The sequence below is a fragment of the Medicago sativa genome, chromosome 4 (genome assembly GCF_051527215.1).
Source record: "Medicago sativa cultivar Bolivia chromosome 4, Bolivia_mono, whole genome shotgun sequence".
Classification (NCBI taxonomy): Eukaryota; Viridiplantae; Streptophyta; class Magnoliopsida; order Fabales; family Fabaceae; genus Medicago; species Medicago sativa.
The window spans coordinates 8,588,186-8,598,229 of record NC_140752.1 but is presented as its reverse complement, the minus strand read 5'-3'; the positions used below and the strand labels follow the sequence as shown (position 1 = coordinate 8,598,229).

The window sequence follows — 10,044 nt, the reverse complement described above, 5'->3', positions numbered from 1 at the left end:
ATCTTTTAAGTATAAACTCTGTCAAAAAAGATTAAAAAGAGTTACCCAGTCACAAAATAATGTAAAATAGAAACATGACTAGCAAATCACTACCAAAAAAAAAAAGAAACATGACTAGCAAATCAGTTAAGATACAAACAACAAACATTGTCGAGGATGAAAGCCTCCAATAATGATAATCGTGATAAAATATGACGTATTTTGATTTCAACCACCAATAAGATTGAAGATTAATCTTCTCGCATAATGTTTCCAAATGTTTCTCATCGTGCTGAAAAATACGATCATTACATTCTTTCTGAATTATCCAAACTATAGAAAGACAAACAATATTCATCGAAAGTCAATCCTCTTTTCCGAAAAACCACTTAAAGCACCAAAATGCATACAATGCTTTTAAAGAAAACCACGAGCTACTATTTCACAGCCTAACCAATTTGCCACCAAAGGCCATAATCTTTCCAAAAAAAAAAAACAAACAAACCAACAAATAAACGATCCCTATCTTCATTCATTCTACACCCTCCTATGCAAAGACAACCATTATTATTAATCACTCCTCTCCTTAGCAGATTGTCTTTAGTAGGGATGCGGTTAAGAAGCAAATGTCAAACAAACAGAGAAACTTTAAGCAGAACTGCTTTTAACCACACATTGTAACTGTTGTCAGAAGTAACATTGATGTTCGTAGAAGTCAAGTAGTCATACGTGTTACTCATCGAGTAGCTTTTGGACGAATTTAACTGTCAAACCTACCTATCCTCTCCAGCCTCTTGCAAAACAATAGTAGTTACCAACTCACTAAGCTCCCTCACATGTTCTTCCTCCCAGGTAAACAGTCACCAACACTACTTCCACACCTCACCATTCACTGCCCAAACTAATGAATGCAAATCTGTCAAACAAATTGTATATGATTTAATCCACAAAATTTTCCTAAAATCCTCACTTTCCCTAAAAAAAATGCATTAAAAATAGATTCAAAGGAAGAAATTATATCCGAGGAAGCCTTGAAGAAGGAAAGAAAATAGACCGGTATAGAAGACAAAACATGTGAACTATTGAAGGGGAAGTGCTTTATTTTTATTTTAATTTTTATTGGGTCATAATTCTAGGACAGAAACACACAACGCCATTGACGTTTAGAGTTTTGATATTTTTTGTGATTTTTATGGGCTGTATTCTTCGTTTAACATGTATGCTTCTTTGCATATTTGTTCTCCCTCTTTAACTAATGAATATGAAAGTTTGATCATTGATGGTGATGAGTTAAAACTTAAAGGTCATAACTTTACCAGTTTTCTTCATTGAATATCAAAGTTGTTCTTTTTATCTTTAATTAATAATGTATAAATTTATTGGGTTTATCCGATGAATCTAGACTTCGAAGTGTTCATTTGAATGTTTGAATTTAATGGATCTATATCAAAGTTATTATTGGCTTTACATGGTTGGGAAATTTAAAAGCGCTGATATTGTGAGGAAGAAGCAAAGAGTGGAAGGATGAGATTAGAGAGGGAGCGGACAGAGAGAAATATGAGAGGACGACAAACAAATGAGAAATAATCAAGTGTACTCAGTGGCGGAGCCAGAAATTTTGATTAGTGGAGGCACCATATATTTTATTGTTTGAAGCGGAAATATACGTCACAGTTATTCTCTACGATTTGTCATTTTTTGAAAATGATATTATTGAACTCTGAAAGTTTTGATCTACCACTTGATAGAACGATTGGACTTGTTAGAAACTTTTCCAATTTGCACTTTGACTTTTTTTCTGATTTGTAAAACCTTCTATTATTAAGGCTGCACAACTACCACTATTTCTAAATAGTAATGTCGATCATCATTAGAATTTTTAATTATTTTAATTTAGTATTGATCTATGGTAGATCACCTATTAAGATAATCTAGCAAAGAACTTACAGTGTGCCACATGTGTAAATAAATATTCTAACAATAAGTTATTTAGCAGCACACTAATATAAATTTATCTCTTACGTATATAAATTAACTTTGTGACCATTAGTGATACTTTGGTAGTATCAATTAACTTTGCAGGACTACAATGGGATCAGACAATAGTTTGCCAAAAATTCATGTTGTAGGTAGAAAGACTCACGAGAGCTCTCTATAGGTAGTTAGTTTTAACTTTTACCTTAGGAATAGAAAAACATCAAGAGTGTATAAGCTGCTAGAATTATCAATTGCTATGAGCCACTGTATATGTATTAGAAGTAATGAACTCAATTGTGTGTGGAGATCTTATAACTTTATCAAGGCTATCGCACATAATATAGTTGGTAAAAATATTTTGTGCAGGCAGGAGCCCACACATCACAAATCAGAAGAAAAAAAAAAGTCGAAGTGCAAATTGGAAAAGTTTCTAACAAGTCCAATCGTTCTATCAAGTGGTAGATCAAAACTTTCAGTGTTCAATAATATCATTTTCAAAAAATGACAAATCGTAGAGAATAACTGTGATGTATATTTCCGCTTCAAACAATAAAATATATGGTGCCTCCACTAATCAAAATTTCTGGCTCCGCCACTGCTCTGATTTGTGATGTTTATTGTAAATGTCTCTGTCAAATTTTGATTTTAACTCAACTTACTTTGGTTTTTGTATGATATTGATTTACGTGATTAAGCTAATTATTTTTAAGTAAGCCGTTACTAATAAATATTACAAAATTTATCTTGGAATTTTTCTGTGGATTTATCTGCAAAATATGTTTCCTGTGATTTACCTGCGATATATGTTTCCTGCGGAAATTCCTTGGGATCCTTTTGTGGATTCACAACCGAATTTGTTCGCAGAAACGTTACCTGCAGATTATTTTGTTAGTTTTGGTTTTGTCAAAACAATTGAGAATTGAAGAGAGAATTATGAGAGTAGAAGATTGAATATGAGAAAGAAAATTGATTATTATGTGACATACTTATGTAAGTGAATATGAGTTAATTCAATGACCTAATTCTAATTCTAAAAGTAAAGTTAGTTGCAGCATAACTAACAAAATTGAATTATTTGCGGTTTACAATTAAGTTTGAATTATTAATCTCAACACTAATTGTAAGATGTAAATAACCCCGACACTGTAGTGCCGCCGCAATATCCATTGTTGCGCCACCAGCTTCAAAACTAGGTGATTTTTACTTTCTTCTCAAACCACCCACCGTGGATGATCTCTCTTCGTCTCCGGTTTGTCAGATATGATTCTCCCTCCAGTCACGTCTTCAACGGGGTGGTTGGGCTTTCCGCCGCCAACGCTGGGACGTCGTTGGAGGTTTTTTAAACTGATGGATCTGATTTTGGAGTAGGTGAGATCGTTGTTGTTTTGTGGCGGTGGTCGTTTTGTTTTGTGGTGGTGGTCGTTTTGTCTCCTTAATCTAGTTCGCATGGTAGTTGTTATTGTGTTATCCTATAAATAGTGGTTGGTTTGTCTTCATGATCTTATGAGTTTGTTCTTCAAAGTTACCGGTCTTGACGGAAATGGGTGTGCGCGGTCGACATGTGAATTGTATGGCTAAAAATGGTCTTTGACACGTTTGTTGTTGTCGTGTTCTATGTAGTGAGTTGTTGGCGTGTAGATTTGTTTTTGTGTTGGCAATCGGTTTTGTTTGCCGCTGTCAAAATATGAATTTGGTGCTTATCATTTCGCACATCATATTTTTGGCAATTTGGATGTCTGTAAATACCACGAGTTGTTGGTTTTTTGGTTTGACTGGGTCAAGCTTTATGTCTCCCAAATTGTTTGTACTTTTTCTTTATTTAATCTATTTAGGTGTTACAAATCTATATGCACCTCATTTACTTAAAAAAAAAATAGATATGAATATATAAATATAGATAAAGTAATATAATTATTATATATAAAATATCACAGATTCATAATGAAAGAAAAAATTAATAAGATTTATTAAATTGATTGATTGAAGAAATTGAAATTCAGCACTGAATCGATCAGAAAGATATGTGAAACAGTATTAATCTCCATTGTTTAGTAGCATAATGTTTTGGTATGAAGGTATGGATTGGAAAGAATTGCCTTGGTTGCAGAACAATTGAAAGTGGCGGAAGGAACAATCCATTGGTTGATTAGGTGTGGAATTTTTTAGGTGCATAAGCAAATAATTAATTAAGACCGTTAGAGTTAAAACAAAATGGATGGCAATGATTTGGAGTAAGTCTATTGACTTACTCTTGGAGTCAATATATCTCTCCCCATATATATATATATATATATATATATATATATATATATATATATATATATAATATTTTATTAAATATAAAGAAATGTAAAAGTAAATATTTAAAGGGACACAATTTTTTTATAATAGTATGCGTTTTTTTTTTTTTGACAAGTTATAATAGTATGCGTTAATGGTTAGAAAATAACCATTATTTTTTACAAGTTACAATTTTGATACCTTTTGTTTGTGTTTGTAAAAGTGTATTTTATTTCACACATGCGTCCAAAAATAAGAAAAAAAGAAAATAGGAAAATACAAAAGCATAGACAAAGAAAAATGAGAGATCATATCATTAATAAATATTGTTGGTGTTCCTGGTCTAATTTCAAAGTGGTAATTGATGTAGTTTATAGTTTTTTCTTAAAATAATATAACAGTACAACATTTTATGTGATTATTTAAAAAAAATAGTTATTTAAAAGATAATAGATATATACTGTAATACATAAACGTAACATGAATTAAAATTTCCAAACGCCACTACCACAATTTTGGCTTTTAATAGCACAAGTTTAATAGCGCTTCTGGATAAATGCTATTGAAATTGCAACTTATTGACCTGTTATAGCACTTTTCAGAAAGCGCTAAGAAAAACATGTTAAAAACTGGGTTAGATAGCGCTTTTCTATGAACGCTATTATTTTGGTTCGCACTAATAGCGCTTTTCAGGAAACGCTATTGTTGGAGGGGGTATAGATAGCGTTTTCTACACACACAATGGGATTAACCCGGGCCCACAAATTAAAGTGCTTTTCTTTGTTAAAACAGAAAAAAAAAACTAAAAAGGAACATAACGCAAAGCTCCATCATCCAGAACGCTTCTTTCCTCCGTCACCAGACCTCTCCATCACCGACCAACGAATTGCTTCCTACTTCTCCTCCATCACCGAACTCCTTCATCAACCTCTCAATCGCGTCATCTTCTTCTCAATCGTTCTTCTGATTCTCTGGTAATGTTCCTTTACTGTTCACTTGCTTTGATTTTGAGATGGGTTTTGTAATCAAAATTAGGGTTAAGCACTGTGTGTTCTGGTTTAGCTATATCTTATTTGAGTAATTTTTTTTGTTAATTTGTTGAATTTCGATTTTATTTGATTTTCTGAAATCATATGGTGTAGGATTTAGATTATTTTTTGTTAGTTTTTCTACAGTAACTGAAGAAGATGTTTGTAATTTATTTTTTGTGTTTTTGTTTGATTTTTGAGATGGGTTTGTTTGTATTTGCGATGTTTAATGTTGTGTTTTTCGAAGTTTGTGGTTTTGTGTTCTGGTTTGATTTATGAGGTGGGTTTGTGTTTGATGTTCAGCCGGTCGACGCCGGTCGACATGTGATGGCAAGCTCCTCCGCCCTAACCGCCGGATCGATGCGATACGGTGAACGTGGAGGGACACTTTAAAGCATACATTGAGGTGACACGATAATTGAAAGCGGAAGCACAAATTGCTCGCGAGAAAGATGTATGGATGGTGAAAGGTGTGTGTTCTGCGTTAGTGGAATTGGAACTGAAGAAGGCAAGGGAGAAATTGGTAATATGTAAGTTGGATTTCCTTCTCAACCTATTAGGCAAGACCCTTAATAATACTAGTTTATTTGGGAAAGCTTTTACAATTTGGGCTAAAGAAAAACTTACATACTTGACCCAATTCATTAATAGTAGTTGTTCGATAATTGACAAAAAAAAATTCAAAATTGTGATTTTATTTTTGTTTTCTTTGATGATACATTAGATTACAATGTGTAAATAATTGCTTGCTTTAAGATTGACATGGCTGGTCTTTGTTTTAACTTGGACTTTTTGAAAGAAAAAAAACTGAATAGGTGATAATATTATAACTGTGTTTAATTAGAATGATTTTTCTATGTTTAAAGGGTGAGTCCGATTTATGACATGATGTTTATTTGCCAAGTTTCTGATACTTATTAAATGCCTTAATCTGAAACATGGACTTGTGTTGTCATACCCAAGTAATAAACTTTGTTCTTGATAATGCTCTTAGAGTGTGTGGATTTTTGGTGTCGTTTTCAATTTCGAAATAATCTATGTACTATGACCAGTGGATTCTCTTAATTAATATTTATTGATTGGTACTTTCTTTATCGATTCATATATCTTTGTTCATAATATTTTTTTACTCTTGCAGCTCATAACACTTGACTCTTTAATATCATTGAAACTACTTGTTTTGGATCATTTGGAATTTTGTGTCTATTAACATAGTGATTTTGTATAGTTTAACGACTACCTTGACAGATTTCATATTGTTTAAGAACTGTTTATTACTTTCATAAAGCACAAGTTTTAGTGACTTCATGTTTTCGCTCTGTTATGCTACTACAAATTTTGAGAATTGAATAGAGGATAACAAGAAGAACAAGCTAAGGATAATAATATGATCTCAAACTTGTAAGTCTTTAGAGTTTAGACAATTTGTTGAAGCTATATTTTGTATGTCTTGAACACAATTTAATTTAACTCATTACACATTTGTGATTCTAATATGGAATGTGTTTGTTGTAATGCTGCTAAGAGTTGAAAGTTGGTTTAGAACGAAAAGTAGTTTATGATGCTAAGGAATTGTAATTTGAAATGAATAATGATGAAGAAAATTGTAGAAGTAGAAGCATGCTTGTGGACTCCAGTTGAAGATTTACAATTGGCTTTCCTTTAATTGGTTTTGCATACGTCATTAATTATTGAGTTTCATGAGTTAAGTATTGTGCAGCCAAAAATCAATAAAAAAAACCTATGACTATAGGTAATTTCTGCAAATCATGTTTGAACATTGATATTAGGATCATAGGAATTCTCACTATCTTGATTTTATACATACCTTTTTTTCACATAATTAATCAATTAAATTTACTTTCAGGTCCTGGTTGAAACAGGATCCAAAAACATGAAGATTGTTAAAATCAAGATGATGAAAGTCTATGCTCTTGGATTTTGTAAGTTTTTTATTTTCTCTATACTTGAATTTTCCCATTCCTTTTGATGAAAAGAAAAATAAATGTTATTGATTTTTGTTTATGGTATTGTTGGCAAAGGGTCCCCTTTTCTTTGGTTACATGTTCATATTTCTTCTCACTTCATTTTATCGCTTATGTCATATGCATGTTAAGACATATCTTAATACATTTAGCAAGTAAGCAAATTTATTAGGAAACAAGCGCTGAATGGCCGATAGATTTTGTAGGAAACTTTGTGCTTCTCTAGACTCTAATGTTTCAATTATTGTACTATTTTTAGAGGTGTTTTTAATTAGTTAGTTTGCTTATCCAAACATAATTTAACACTTACAATTTTGACATATAATAGAACTACTTTAAAAATTATTATGATTGTTTTTTTTAAAAAAAAAATGTCTTTGACAAACAATATATATTTTCGTTATTAAAAAAATATGATTTTGTGGCTTGTTGCTTTAACTATATTTTGATTATTATAATATGCCTAAATATGACAGACACTTGAGAAACATAGTGTTGAAACATGAAATTCAAACTAGTAGAGACTAGACAGTGTGTTCAAATTTTTGTAGTGTTTTGTAAGAGATATTACAATGTCATTTTTGTAATCTTGGTATAAATATCTTATGTTGCAATTTAGAAATTCTCTGATGCATGTGATAAAGAAAACCATACTGTTTGTTTTAAGGAATCATTTTAGGGAAGCATACTCATTGTTCTCCCATATGTTTTTTATTACTTATTTTAGGTGTTAGTTTTACTAAATTAGTTGCTGAAAAATCAAAAAGGAAGGCATCTAATGCATTGTTCTCCCACATAGCAGGTTTTGGTAATCACTGGTTGATGTTCGACTTATCCCACCCTACCGCTCAATCGCGCTTTTGGTGAATGTATTTTTAAAGGTATACATTCTTAATTCTCTATCGAACCGAATCACAATTCGTTTTCGTATTGGTACGTGATAATTCACACATGAATTTCACTAAAAAGTGAGTACCGGAGAACCATACAATCACCAACAATGTAATAATTTACACTAATTTAACGTACTGCAGTACACTTGGTAGTGGACAGGTGTGTTAGAGGCAGAATGTGTTGTCCGTATTTATAGAATTACTTACCTCACAATGTTAGATAACCTTCCGATGTGGGACTTGCTATTTTTCTATGTTAGATAAAACACATGTGCTAGCTGCCTATATTACTATAAAACATCACCTGTCCGAATTCTTTGAAATTTACGAACCGCGTACCCAAACCCGTACCACGTACCAAAGAGTTTCTTTTTTTTTCTTCATCATTTTCGTTTTTAATGTAATTTGAAATAGTTGTTACGTCTGGAAGTACAAAATTAAGTTAGATTTCACAAGATTAGGCTGTTGGAATTTTTGTATTGGAACTGGATAGTTTGGCAGGTTAATAGACAAACAATGAATTACATAATGTCTGGATTTATTGTATTGTATTGTATTGTATTGTTTGTCAACTGAAATTCTTTTGATTTTAAATGGATTAATCTATATGCACTTTAGTATCCTTTGAGTTATTTTTAAATTGTTGGCTATGCCGGAAATTGAATGATACTTGATTAATTTTTCATTCCATACGACACAGGAGAATATGCTCGAGGTAGATCTATTGAGTAATTTGGATCGCTTATCACGAGTCCTCTCAATCCATTTTTATTCAAGTGTACATTAGATGTCATTTAGGATTGATTAATGTTTATGACATTTGTAATTATGTTTCTGATCAACAAATTACTAGTGTTTATTTTTATCAATGGATTACTAGTGTTTCTAATCAGTATCTTGCTGTATTGTCTGATCAGCATTTTATTATAATGCTTTTGGCCGTAGATTTCATTTAAAAGAAATAAAATAAAAATAGGGACTTTTATTAGCGCTTTATGTAAAGCGCTAAGAAACATCAGTTAAAAATATCACAAAAATAAGGCTATATAATAGCGCTTTTCGTAAAACGCTAAGAAACATCAGTTAAAAATAGCACAAAAATGAGGCTTTATTAGCGCTTTTTTGAAAGTGCTATTGAAACGTTGTTATTTAATAGCGTTTGGAAAGCGCTATTATAGGCTCCTGACCTTTTATAGCGGGGGCTTTCTTAGCGCTTGAAAAGCGCTATTAAGAGCCAAAATGAGTGCTATTAAAGGGGGTATTTTGTAGCTTTGTATTATATTTTTAGGTATGTAGATATAGTGAAAAAAACAACACCACATGAAACTTACACGCATAAATAGGAGATTCTGGGTTAAAACCCAGAACATCATGGATATCCATCCTACCAATTTCAACATTTTCTAGTTGAGCTATGACTTACGGATGCAAACATTGTATTTCTAATACATATATAATATTCATTCTCACATGACATACATGAAACAAATAGTCGTATTTAAATACCTAAAAAATAAGTTAGACATGTGTTCTTTGTAAGTTCATGAGGTAGTTGGTGATTTTGTTTGTGATTGAAATGCATGAAAAATAGATAAAATCAATTGTTTGTGATTTCTCTAATATTCAAATTGATTTTTTTTACATTAAAATTAATGACATATTATTGTGTTTTTATCTTTTCTTTTAATTAATAAAGTGTACATTCACAAAGATCTAATAGGTTTCTAAAATGCTTATCTTTTTTAAGTGGTCCAAACAAGCTATAATGAATATTGACTAGTTTCTAATGATGATGCTTACTTTATAAGTCACTAGTGCAATACGAACAGTAACATGTCCCTCTTTCAGGTATTATGGATAATAATAAAAGAGAAATAAAAAAAAATTATGGTGTGTGAGATT

General features: G+C 31.5%; 2 long non-coding RNA genes across 2 annotated transcripts; one reads left to right on the top strand and one right to left on the bottom strand.

Annotated features, from left to right (window-relative positions):
* Positions 1–332: 332 nt before the first annotated feature.
* LOC146926030 (uncharacterized) lies at positions 333–3,716 on the bottom strand. Its single transcript, XR_015034006.1, has 2 exons — positions 2,751–3,716; positions 333–895 (listed from the first exon to the last, which is right to left on the bottom strand). It is a non-coding gene; the product is annotated as an uncharacterized LOC146926030 (long non-coding RNA).
* Positions 3,717–4,744: 1,028 nt separating this feature from the next.
* On the top strand, positions 4,745–9,031 carry LOC146926029 (uncharacterized). The gene is made up of 5 exons (XR_015008102.1): positions 4,745–5,210; positions 5,568–5,794; positions 7,132–7,207; positions 8,052–8,130; positions 8,843–9,031. It is a non-coding gene; the product is annotated as an uncharacterized LOC146926029 (long non-coding RNA).
* Positions 9,032–10,044: the final 1,013 nt, after the last annotated feature.